The 13,336-nt window shown below is 41.8% G+C and overlaps 1 protein-coding gene and 1 non-coding gene across 3 annotated transcripts in view; one reads left to right on the forward strand and one right to left on the reverse strand.

Annotated features, from left to right (window-relative positions):
• The window catches only part of DCAF5 (DDB1 and CUL4 associated factor 5), a 102,240-nt gene that overhangs the window by 318 nt on the left and 88,586 nt on the right, over positions 1 to 13,336 (forward strand). The window lies entirely within an intron of this gene.
• LOC144234075 (U6 spliceosomal RNA) lies at positions 13,163 to 13,268 on the reverse strand. The gene has a single exon (XR_013335853.1). It is a non-coding gene; the product is annotated as a U6 spliceosomal RNA (small nuclear RNA).

A 13,336-nucleotide genomic window follows, 5' to 3' on the forward strand; every position in this document is an offset into this window, starting at 1 on the left:
GTTGACAGGTCCTTAATTCGCTTTATCCCAAGTGTAAAGTGGTCTCTCCTGATGACTGCCCTGGAAGTGTGGGTCGGGGAGGGGGCGAGACTACCGCCTGACAAAGTTTGATAGGAAACTCTTCCTCCGTGTACTTTAAAAGGTGCGGGGGGCATTTTGGGGATTCGGAGGGGGAGGAGGCCGAGGCGCGCCGGAGGCCAGGGGGAGCTCGAGTCCCCGGCGCCGGCGTCCGGGAGAGGGGGCCTTGGGGCCGGGCGGTGACAGGGCTGGTCGCCCGGGGGTCGCGGGCCGCGACTCGGGCGGCTGGCTGGGTGAGCGAAGAGAGGAGCCGGGCGGGCGGGTCGCTGCAGGGCGCCCCCTCGGCGCCCTGAGGGGCCCGGCCGCATCTCNTTCCGCGTCGTGTTTTTCTCCTGGTGTGGGCAGTGCCGACGGCTCTGGAGGCTGACGGGCACCCGCCTGAACTTGAATGCGCAACTTATGAGGCTGGGGGTGGTGGGTGGGCGACCCCGGGAGACTTGTTGACTGCAGCCCCGCGCCTACACCCCCTTTGCCCGCGGCTGCCGTTGCAGGTGGTCTCCGCACCTCCTCCCTCCCGCCCAGCTGGGCTCGGCTGGCCCCCGGCTTCCCCTCCGGCGTGGGGAAAGTGGCGAAATCGAGGCCGGGGCTCCGGCCGGGCGGTGTAGGCCTCGCTCTCCCGGGGCTCCTAGCGACAGGCAGCTGAATCGATAGCCTATTGCTCCCGGGGAGGCCGGGGCCGGGCGGGCCGCGGCGACAGCTGCCCCGGGGGTGGTGCGCCTGCTGCCCGCGGGGGCGCTTGCCGCCGCCACCCTCCTCCCGGGGGTCTCGGGCCGTAGGCGGGCGAGTGGGGCGGGGGTCCGCTGCGGAGGCGGGGCTCCCCGAAAGGGGGCGAAGACGGCTGATCTGGTGTTCCCGCTCGCCTTCTACCCTACTCTGTCCCTTTTCCTGCATCGAGAGGGAGGAAGTGGGCGCCTCGAGCTGGACGTGGCGCTTCGCTTCACCCAGGCCGGTCCCCGAATGCTTTTCTAATTTACGTCAGTGGGCAGCTGGCCAGAAACTTCTGGGATCATGGCAAAGCATCCGTCTTCTTCACGAGTAACAGTCGGAAGTGACACGGGCGTGCAGTCCAGTTTAGGGGTAGCAGAGATAACACTCGTACGATCATTTCGCGATAAACCTCTGGGGTTTCTCCAGAACTGACTTGACTTTTCCACCCCAGATCATTTTCTCTTTGGGTAGATTTTAACCCTAGATCATCCCCTGAAGAAACCTGATATTCCACTTCAAGGCATACCCCCAAACAAAAGCTTCCTTCCCCGACACTGCCAAACATTCCAAGGGCAAAAATGGGTAAGATCTCTAAAGAGCTCACAGGTTTTTTCCCCCCTTCTGTATCCATTATGTTCTAGTTGTCTTTCCAGACTGATGTTTTGCAACAGAGATGTCCCCAGACACAAGTAAACTCTCCCTACTGGGTGAGGGAATTTGGGGGGTACGCTTTTATAGGCCCAACTCGTCATGGTAATTGTCGTGAGTACAGTCATGCATTGTCCAGCCTAACACATTTAATAAATAACAGATTTGTTAAGATATAATTCACATGCTATCAATTCACACATTTTTAAGTGAACACTTTTTAAGAAACAAAATGTTGCCTCCATTCTCGAGAAGTTATCCTTGTGCAGGACCTTCCCCTATGTCTTATATGAATGAACCTTATCTTCTCTAGTCTTGGCCGGTTCATTTCCCTTATCTTGATTTTAGTATGTAGAAGGAGGAGAATCCTTTCCATAGATCAGGCTGTGGCAACCCTCCTGGTTTTAGGCATTTATTTCCTTATTTTTCTAGATCTGAGTTGCCCATCTCCATTCGCCAGTACTTTCTGGGTGTCAGTCCTCTCTGCTCCTTACTCCTCCTCCTTCCCCACACACTTCCTCTAGCTGAGTCCTGCCTGTTTCCTTTTTATCTGCTCTTGTCCTCCTTCCTAGTCCATGCAGCAGGCTCCCCACTCGCCCTCCCCACCCCCCAAGTTTAGTTCAGATACATTTAGCTTTCCTTATTTATTTCCTAAGCAGTTTTGGTTAAAAGCCTTTTTAGCTCTTCACCTTCCATTATCAGTACAACTTAGGCTAACAGAAAGTTCCTCCTGTTTTCTTCAGATAAGGAAGCCCCCCTCTGGGAATCATAAATACACCTTAACTTGTTAAAGCTAATTAAATATTGTTCTGGGAAGTTCTTCAATAATCCTCTCTAATTTAAAGCTATTTAAAGTGTCATGTTTACTAGTGTTCTGTTATCTATCATTGCCCTTCAGTTAATACCTGAGGGGAGAGGCCCGTTTTTTGAGGCTAATGCTATCTATCCCTGATGTTTCACAATAATGTGGTAGGAGGCCAGACTTTGGGATGGTAATGAGATTACCTTTATGCATTTTGTTGTTCTTGTATCTTGTCTGGATTGGTTAAAGCCTTTAGAAAGTGGTGATTAAAATGATAGTGTATTCATAGTTTGTTCACTGTTTTCATTTCCTAATTGTTAGGGCAGGCTCACATTTCTTGTAACTGACACATATTCTTTGGTAGAAGTAACTTAGACCTGGGGCAAAAATATTTGCGTGAGTCCTATGGCCTTATAAAATGCTATTAGTTAAGGATACATTCATTGCTATTTTGTTCCTACAGCTGGCCCCCTTTCCGGGGCACAGTGAGGCCAGCCATACTAAGAGTAAACCAAGGGGAATCGGGAAGGAGGAAAGACTGTCTGCTGGGAAGTGTGACTGTGACAGCAACAAGTGGGAGGATGGTTTTTGCTGTTTTAAAACATCAAAGTACTTTGACCTAAAACGTAGTTTTCTTTGTTGTTGATCAGAGAAAGGCATCACTGATATCGTGTAAGGCAGTGTAGTAGGAGCATACACATGGTTGAAATCACTGCTGTGTGAATTCATGTGTGACCTTTTTAGTCAAGTTGCCAAGCCTCTGCGTCTGTTTCCTGGTGTATGCAGTGGGAATACCGGCATTTACCTGAAGGGCTTTTGTGAGAAGTATATTAGGTAAAGTTTAGGTTCGGTGCTGAACAGAGTGGCAGGCCTCTCAGAGAAAACGTGAGTTTGTTTTCTTTCCGTTTTGGACTTAGAAACTTGTGGTATTGTTAGCTGACACTTGTTCTTAGACTATTGGTAATGGACATGTGCAAATGGGACAGACAGGATAGTGTTGTGACTCTGGTGTGGAATGAGAAGGCACAATGTATGTTGAAGTGCTACTTCTAAGAGATCCTACCAAACTCAAGAAATTACGCTGGAACACATATTTAGGGGATATCCTGGGTTTACCCTTTTAAGTCTTTGGTTGCATCTTATAATATTGTTTTCCCTGAATTGGTATTTAAGGCATTGGAACCTTTAGAGCTAGCAGATTGATAACCCATTAGTGTGAAGTTTTGAGTTTCAGTGAGAGATTATGATCTCTTTCTTAACGCTTATGACTAAATACATGTAGGGAAAGCACCTTCAGAAGCTTTTCAAATAGCATCAGCAACTGTACTCTTTCAGAGTGTTAATTAAGTAGGAGTTGTGAATGGGAGAGGCATTTAATATTTATTTGGTCATAATATTTATAACTGAGATAACTATTTAGTCCTGTTTCATTTCACATAGGTCTCTGATTTTATTATCATAAGTGAGGCAGAGATGAATAGCATGAATTCTGGAATCAGGCTGCCTGGGGACGAATATCAACTCAACTACTTGCTAACCTTTGATAAGTCACTTTTCTGTTTCCTCAGCTGTACAGTAAAGGCAGCAATACCCCACAGGGTTGTGGTGAGGATTGAATGCAATAACACTTGTAAAGTTCTTATGCAGAGGCCTAGCCCATGCTTTTGCTCTGGTTGCTGCTGCTGCAACTGTTAGTATTGTTGTTTAGCTTGAACCTCACAAAAAGCATTTAGGAGATTGACACTTTCAACATCTAACATTTATTGCACACGGCACTGTACAGTGTGAAAAATTGAGAAAGATTTCAGTGAGATGCACTGTTTAAAATGCTGTGTAAATAAGCTTAACCCCAATTTTGTCATCAGAGCAAATTTTTAAGCATCAGATAATAGCGGTGATAATAACCATATGCTTAATTTGAACCTATTATTAATTAATGATCATTTCCTGTTTCCCAGGCACTAGTTAGGTCAGTTTTCTGGAATCGGTTTTTTGTAAATAAATTCATCTAAGAGCATGTTATCTACAGGTGGAGTTTTGGCTTTAGCCAGTGGAATGAAGTCTGACTTTATTAGAACTTCTCAGGTGTTCAATTGGAATGAGTTTGTTGGTCCAGTGGTTAGTTTACCAGGAGAAATATGGCCAGTGATAGGGCCTGAAAAAGCTTTCGAAGTACATACGTTTTAATAAGGTCAATAGGGAATCAGTTACTGGATTTTCTTCTGGGCTTTTTGTTTACTGATAATCCATTGCTGCTAAGGAGTTACATTTTATTCTTTGGTCTATTATTTAGCCCAACAAATAGTTTTTGAGTGCATTGTTTATAAAGCAAATGCAATGAGAACAGTTGAATCGGGTATAAACCATGCTCTCAAGCTTGCATTTTAGGAGCATTTGCTTATCGTTTATAACAGTGCATGGCTCTTTTATAAAAACCCTCTGCTCTGCTTTATGATACTTTAATTGATACTTGATTCTTCTCTGGTTTACAGTACTTATTATAGCAAATAATCCTCTTGCTTATGAGCTTTAGTGAGAAAGAGAGAAGGATTATAGAGATGGCCTTGGAGAACGTTGCAATGATAAATTATAGAGATTGTGTCATAAGGGTAAAGTAACATGGATATTTATAGATGCACGTTATTTTTCCCACTTGTTCTTTAGTCAGCTAATTGATACGTATCAAAGATTGGCAGATTTAGAATTATGCCCAGGTTTGTCACTTCTGCTTTATTTTTTATTTTATTTTTAAAAAATATTTTATTTATTTTTGAGAGAGAGAGAGAGACAGCATGAGCAGGGGAGGGTCAGAGAGAGAGGGAGACACAGACTCTGAAGCNGCCCCTGAGGATCACCAGTCTTATTAGACATTGTTATCACAGCAAAAAGTTGTCTTCTGTGTTATTCGAAGGATCATCACTGACTAATGTCAATGTGTTTTTGATTACTAAGAGTTCCTAAGAAGAGCAGTAGCCCTCAAGTTATGTGTCCTGGCGACCCAAGTTATGTGCTCATTCACCGATTAGTGATAGATTTGGTTGTAAAGTACATTTGGAATCATTTAGATAGGGAAACTTGATTGGCCAGTAAAACTTGAAACACGGATGGATTCCCCTTTCTGAATTAAAAGAAGTGCATTTATCTTCTCATGCATTGAGCCAGACAAAGAGTGCTTCCATTGTTAATAAACAGCACTTAATTTTAATCTTTTTTCTTTCTCATGGTTTCAAGAAAGAAATAATTGCTTTTCTTATTGTTTTAGTCTGAATTTAGATACCCGAGGGTAGAATTAAAGTCTTTTAAGGTGAAAGGAACTAAAATCCTAATTCAAATAAAGATTATGTCGGTTAAGAAGGAATTGATTCTGTTTTCAATTTTTGGTGCCCCACATTATAAATATTGTCTCTTGGAGATAAAGAACTGAGAGTTAATCTGTGAGGATTAGCCCTTAGATTATTGTGAGAATTGGAAATTATATCTTTTTTTATTGCTTTTTTTTTAAATTTTGATTTTAAGTTATGAGGGTTAGGTTACTATTTGCCCTTGTGGGTATGTACATTGATTTTAGGCAATCTTTGAATAAATATTTACATTTTAATAGTACATTTACTTTTATATATGGAAAAGTTAATCAACATGTATAAAATATTTTTATCAATTTATTGCTTAAAGTGAGGTTAAATTTTAAAAAGTCAATTTAAAGAAAACTAATGGTGAGTGTGTTATGGACATGACAGAAATCAAAAGTTGATTAAGAGGGACTGAAGCTTGGGAAATATTGCACTAGGTAGTCTTTTTTTGTATCTTCTTTCTTCCTTATTGAATCAGAGAGAAGGAAAGATCATTTTATGGAAAAGAAAGCGGAGAAGTAGAAAGAGGACTTGCCCAGAACTGCCTTGTGAGGCTTTGGCAGTCAGCAGGCCAAGTAGGGCTCTTTGCTTCCGGGCATGTGCTGTTTCTAAGTTGCCTTTTCATATTTTTCTTTTCCTTTCCTTCTTATAGAGTAGTTCACCTTTTCTGGGTCACTTCTAAAAATTGAAAGCTGAAAAATTAGTAATTTCTGAGCACATGTGCAGCCCTAGTTGCCCCTCTTAGATAATAAATTATGTTTCTGTGTTTTGCTGTAAATAAAGTTAAGTTGTTCCATACAGGTATCCTATATTTATTCATTAAAAATATTTAATAAGGAAAAAAAGGATTTAATAAGGGTGCCGGGTGGCTCAGTTGGTTAAGCATACGCCTTCAGTTCAGGGCATGATCTCACGGCTTGTGAGTTCGAGCCCCACACTGGGCTCTGTGTTGATAGCTCAGTCTGAAGCCTGCTTCGGATTCTGTATCTCCCTCTCTCTCTGCCTCCCACCCCCACCTGTGCTCTGTCTCCCTCTCTCTCAAAAAATAAATAAAATCATTTAAAAAATTTAATGTGAACATACTATGTATGCCTCTTTAATCTTAATAACTACAAAATTATTACTATATTTTTAACATTCATTTAGCTTATAATGTTTGCCAGGCCCCCTGTTAAGCACTATATGTCTTGTTTGCCACTTGGAAAATAGCCAGTGTTACCTATAGTCTAAAAAAGACACAGGCATTTGAAGGTTTTGTATTAATCATCATAACTAAGTGTTAAAGAATCAAAAGGGACATTGATAAATGGCTGCAGAGGGTTCTGTAATGCAGAGAACAGGTAGGGCATTAGTGGAAGAATAGATACTAGAATTCATTATTTCTGGTTAAAATGAAGTGAAATATAATTCTAGGGATGAAAAAGATTTTTATTACATTGGCCTATTACCTTGGTCTTTGTAGAACACTCGGTTCCAATAGCTGCTTCCCAAGTTTTTGTTGTTTTCAGCTTTAATACTTATTAGTCACCACTGCCAACGTAAGCTTGCTAAAACTTTAACTCTCATTATCTCACATTTGATGCTCATCCCTCAAAACTCTACAGTGCTCCCCAGTGTCCAGCAAATTAAATAGGATGCCTCACCTGACGTTCAGCTGAGACATTGCTGTTCATAAAGATAAATGTTTAACAATAAATTTAACAATAAATTTTTGAGCATGTCATTCATTTATCAAATATTATTTGAAGGTGTTTCATATGTCAGGCACATTTATATACATGACCATATCTAATACTTAAAAGACTCTTTCCTGAGGTAGGGTTAGTGCTATTATCCTTATATTACATATGACGAAATGGGCTTAGGGAAGTTAAGTAACCATGAAGGCACCTATAGTTTGTGGTGGAGCTGCATTTCCAGCCTCAGTCTGCTGGAAAGCTGAGACATGCTAACTGCTCTGAAAGTTTTAGAATATACATTTTAAAAGGATCTGACTTTTTCCCAACATTCTCTTCTCTTGGTGCTATCACTTGGATACTTTACTGCTTCCGCCCCCATCCCCCCCCCCCATTTCTGTATAAATGAAGGGACAGGGTCGGGGTGGGGTGTAGCTGTGGGGATGGATTAGTGGACTTTGAGCCAGTAAGCACGGTTCTGGTCTCAACTACCATACTCACCCCTGAAGCAGATTTCTCTTGATGCTAGAAATCACTTCACCTGGATTTTGGTCTTGGCAGTCAGCTAAAATCTTCCTCACACTTTGCATGTTCTACACTTGCTTACATAAATCATGTAACTTCACACTGGGTTGAACTCACCTACTATAGTGAGGTAGAATTAGGAGTGAGTATACCCTGGTTACTGGTTTGGTTCCTGTTCTCCATTAGCCCAGCTAAAAGTACAAGCAACATACATGCCTTTACTGAGCCTGTAATTGAGTTTGATGTCTGCTGAAAGCATGTGGATTGAATACATTTACCTGATTTCAGCCAAAAGAAATAGGTGTCTCCTCATTAGGGAATAGATGAATAATGATAAAGTGCTTTTTGGAAGAAGGTTTAAACAGTGTAACATGGGATTATTTGCCCAGAGAGCACTGGTAAGTCATTTGGAAGTGCTTTTCCATAGACACACAATATCATAAAGGGAGATATGACTCCTAGGCCAGATAATAAGCCTGTTTAATCCAAAATAAACTTGAACTATAGTGTTCTTGCAAGTAAAATTAAATCTGTCACCAGCAACTTCACTCTGCTTCTGTGAAAAAGAAGGCATTTCATTCCCGAGGTTATTCATGGGTTAGGTGAACAAGGAGGGTTTGATTCCACTTGCTTTTCACATCAATTATCCTACGTCAGGGATTTAGGGAAAAACTTGACAACAGCAGTTTGTTTCTTTAGTTATCTGCTCTTACCATGCCTTCAGGGTCACACTTTCCTTGCCACCTTACTCATTCATTGTACTTTGCCGTATTGATATCCAAGATTTTATCACTTACCTCTCAGGATACAGAGTTGATATGCATTGGAGGTCAAGTCCATGTGCTCTGAGTATTATTTTCTTATTATGGCCAATTTTTAAAATGAAAGTTATATTCTGGAGGGCCGGGGGATGTAGGAATCAATGAGAAAATGGCATCTGAGGAGATTGACAGGGTTATAACAGACCTAGTAGCAGAGATGTTGGTGGAAAGACTGATTCCCATCTTTCCTGTTGCCTCTGCTGGGTTCCTACCTCTTGATACAGCGAGGTAAGATTACCTTATATGGTCGATAAGGTAACTCTGTAGATCCCCTGCCTACCTTGCTGCCTGCTGGGGTCCTTTATAACGAAGGTGACCATGTATCCTGGTTTATTTGGTACCATCTCAATTTCCCTATTGTCCCAGTACAATTATGAGCACTCCTTTCATTCCTAAAAGAGGCCTAGTTTGAATGATAAGTTATATGGCCACCTACTCATAATCATCTGAGTTGTCTGGCACCCAAGTAAAACCAAAGCCGTATTCCCTTAGCTTATCCCATTTACCATTGAATGCCTCTGGTGAGAAAGTCTTCAAGCCTCTATTCTACTATCAGGTCTTTCAGGTGCCACTTTTAGGGTACTGGTTTGAGCCTGAGAGGCAGACTAGTTGATTAGTAGTTGATTTGTCCCCTCCGTGTCTTCTTATTAGGCGGGGGTGGGGCAGCTAAAACCATGAAGAAAATGCTGTGTCCAGAGGCTAGTAAGTTACCCTTCCTTTCTATATACCTCCTCTTAGAGTTCTTCTGCTGCTGCTCACTTGTACATTCTTCAAAGCCCACTTTTCAAAAGGATTTTCACAATCCTATGGGTTGTTTTTTTTTGCAATTGATTTTGAGGAAAGGTGTTCTAAGGAATGATTCCCTGCTGAGTTGAGATTTTTTTTTCCTGAGGTGTCCACTTTATCCAAAAGTGGGTGTGATATTGATATTAAACCATGTTACAAGCTTAGTTTTATAGACTATCTGTCCAGCACCAAAATGCATCTGGAGTAAAAGTTGGCCCCTTAAGTGTATAGATTGGCCCTGAGAAAAGTTTCCAGGAATTGTAGTTTCTCAGGTATATGGTGGGTTGGCCCTAGAATGTCTTTCATGTTGTGAAATAACCTCAACAAAGAAGTTTAAGAGATCTGGATTAGAGGCCAGATTTCACCATTGTCACTGTGATCTTATACAACTAATATATCGTCTTTGTAGAATCATAGAATTTTATTGCTGGAAAAGACTAATGGTCATCTAATTGAAGCCTTTAATTTTACATATAGGGACAGAGAGGAGCAAAGAGGTAAAGTGATTTGCCGAGTAGTTTACAACTAGTAAGTAGTATAGTCAGGATTAAAATCTGAATCTGTCTTCTGATCTGGTCTCTCAGTAGGGGAAGTCATGAGGTTCTGCATTTATAAAGTACTTTACTCAAGTAAAGTGTTTTGTTTTTTTTTAAATATTTCACCAGTGTATATCAAATTGTCACATTGTACACCTTCAATCTGTATCATTTTATTTATTTATTTTTAATGTTTTATTTATTTCTAGGAGAGAGAGAGAGAGAGAGAGACAGCGTGAGCAGGGGAGGGTCAGAGAGAGAGGGAGTCACAGACTCCGATCGAGTCTCCAGGCTTTGAGCTGGCAGTCAGCACAGAGCCCAACGTGGGGCTCGAACCCACGAACCGCAAGATCATGACCTAAGCGAAAGTCGGACGCTTGACCGACTAAGCCACCCAGGCGCCCCTCAAGTAAAGTGTTAAACTCTTTAAGTGGCTTCTTCTGCCACTACATTATATCTGTAGTTTCATTGTCCCTGAACATGGTTGGTTTGATTAAGTTCGCAGGTGCTCATTATTTACAAGATGAGTCAGGTTGGAGGGAGACTCATTGGCCAAGTCTCCAGTTTTAATTCATTTAAAAAAAATGTTTTATTTATTTTTGAGAGAGAAGACAAGCAGAGAAGGGGCAGAGAGAGCAGAGCACAGATGATCTGAAGGGGGCTTTGCGCTGACAGCCTCGAGCCCAATGCAGGGCTCAAACTCGTGAACCATGATATCATGATCTGAGCCAAAGTCTGACCCTCAACCGACTGAGCCACCCAGGCACCCCTCTCCAGTTTTAATTCTTAGCCTGCCTATGCTTTCTTACTTTGGAGAGTCTATTTCCTTCCAAGAACATTACTCAGGAGGAGGAATTTTTTGTAAATTCAGGTGCCTGTCATCTTGTTATACAACTTCTCTCATTCTGAATTTCCATTCAAGTCTTGTATCTAAATTTCAATTGTATCTTTTGTGTTACCTCTTAAAGCAAGTACTAATTGGAGCCTTTGAGGATTGTTTTTTTTTTAATAGATGTCTTAACCATGTTCGATGGTTTATTGCAGATATCACTGACTGCCATAGATGGCGAAAGCTTGTGCTTTTGCCTTAGACGCACTGTCAAGAAGTAACTGAAATTTGCGTATTTGGCAACCAGTTTCAAGCAGCTCTCAAGTCTCAGGGTTGATATCTCTGTTTATACCTGCTTGTGGGTGGGTGTTGTGTGCCTTCCTAAAGGGACTAAAAAGCATTGGACCTGCATTGGCTCAACCTTTTTAGAATTGCCCGAGAAGAGAAAAGAAGCTTTATTATGTTGTTAAGCTGCTTGTGCAGGGAGTTTTGCAAAAGTCAGGCAGTGTTCATATTTTTAAAAACTAAAACATCAGAAGCTACTCAGAATAAATGAGGAGTGTGATATCATCCGGAGAGCATATTGTCCAGGTTAGCTCTGTATGCAGAAGTGAGACTGGACGTGATCTGTGGTCTGCGAGTACTTTACAGTGCATCATACTCATTTAATAACTTCTTTGTAAATCCTTGCTGTGGTTGAGCCCCAAGAATCTGTTCTTACTGTTCTCCTAGCTATTTGAGGAGCTTTTTATTTGACATTTCACTAATTCCATACTTTACTATTGAGAACTTCCTGTTGAATCATGCAAGTCAACAGAATAGGGCACTTAGAAGACAGGCTTCACACTTATTCACAGGTTTGTAAAATATCATGTATTAATTATAGGAAATTCAGAAAATAAAGAGGCACTTAAAGGAAGTATACCACCTACTGAGGATGACCATTTTTGACATATGGGATATATTTTAGCCTTTTTTGATGCATACATACCTATTTAATTTTTTTTTTTAATTTTTATGTCTTTATTTTGAGAGAGAGCGAGCAGGGGAGGAGCAGAGAGAGGGAGACCCAGAATTCCAGGCAGGCTCCAGGCTCTGAGCTGTCAGCAAAAGCCGTGGCTTTTCTTAAAAAATTGGAAGATTGGGGCACCTAAGTGGCTCAGTCGGTTGAGTATCCGACCTCGGTTCAGGTCATGATCTCACGGTTCGTGGGTTCGAGCCCTGTGTCGGGCTCTGTGCTGACAGCTAGCTTAGAGCCTGGAGCCTGCTTTGGATTCTGTGTCTCCCTGTCTCTCTGACCCTCCCCTGCTCAGGCTGCCTTTTTCTCTTTCTCAGAAATAAATAAAACATTAAAAAGTTTTTTTTAAAAATTGGAAAATTGGGCAACCTTGAGCCTGCGTCTCTCTATGGCAGTAACTGGGTGGAGCTGAGAGTGTCTTGTTCCTTAAAAAAGGTTGTATATCTTCAGTCTCCCCTTTACTCTGACAGGTTTCACTCATGTGCTTTGCTTCTTGGCCGTGTTATATTTGAGAAGCTGAATTGGGGGCGCCTGGGTGGCTCAGTCGGTAAGCGTCGACTTGGGCTCAGGTCATGATCTCACAGCTCGTGAGTTCAAGCCCTGCATCTGGCTCTGTGCTGACAGCTGAGAGCCTGGAGCCTGCTTCAGATTCGGTGTCTCCCTCTCTCTCTGCCTTTCCCCGCTCATACTTGCTTTGTCTCTCAAAAATAAACAAACATTAAAGAAAAAAAAGAGAGAGAAGCTGAATTGTATCATGGTAGGGAGCCCCGGTTCTGGAGCCACGTTACCTGCATTCAGATCCCAACTCCTACTCTTTTTTTTTTTAATTTTTTTTTTAATGTTTTTTTTTTATTTATTTATTTCTAGGAGAGAGAGAGAGACAGCGTGAGCAGGGGAGGGTCAGAGAGAGAGGGAGTCACAGACTGAAACAGGCTCCAGGCTCTGAGCTGGCAGTCAGCACAGAGCCCGACACGGGGCTCGAACCCATGAACCGCGAGATCATGACCCAAGCAAAAGTCGGACGCTTAACCGACTAAGCCACCCAGGCGCCCCTACTTCTACTCTTGATTGCAGTGTAACTTCAGGTCATTTAGCTTTTCTGCAGTTTTATCTGGATAACAAAGGTAACAACAATACACCTATTTCATGAGATTGTTAAAAGGATTAGAAGAGCCCTACACATTGGTTTTTAACATAATGCATCTATCATTTGGGAAAATACTGGTTCACTGAGTTATGCAAATTTTCCAAATCTTGACACATTTTCTTATATATTTTAAGAAATCATATGTGTTAACATTACCACAAACCTCATCAGAAAAGTCCTTCAAGTATTAGGAAGTAGTCAAGCTCACTGTGGTGAATACAAGTTGTTTTTGTTATTTTTAAATCTGGAATGTTTCATGAATTTGTGTGTCATCCTTGCACAGGGGCCATGCTAATCTTCCCTGTATTGTTCCATTTTAGTGTATGGGCTGCTGAAGCAAGCACTGAGTACAAGTTTTCCAAAAATCTTGTTTTCATTGAGAGCTTGAACTTTATCATTGGCTACAAATACT

This window comes from Crocuta crocuta, unplaced genomic scaffold (assembly GCF_008692635.1).
Source record: "Crocuta crocuta isolate KB4526 unplaced genomic scaffold, BGI_CrCroc_1.0 scaffold55, whole genome shotgun sequence".
NCBI lineage: Eukaryota > Metazoa > Chordata > Mammalia > Carnivora > Hyaenidae > Crocuta > Crocuta crocuta.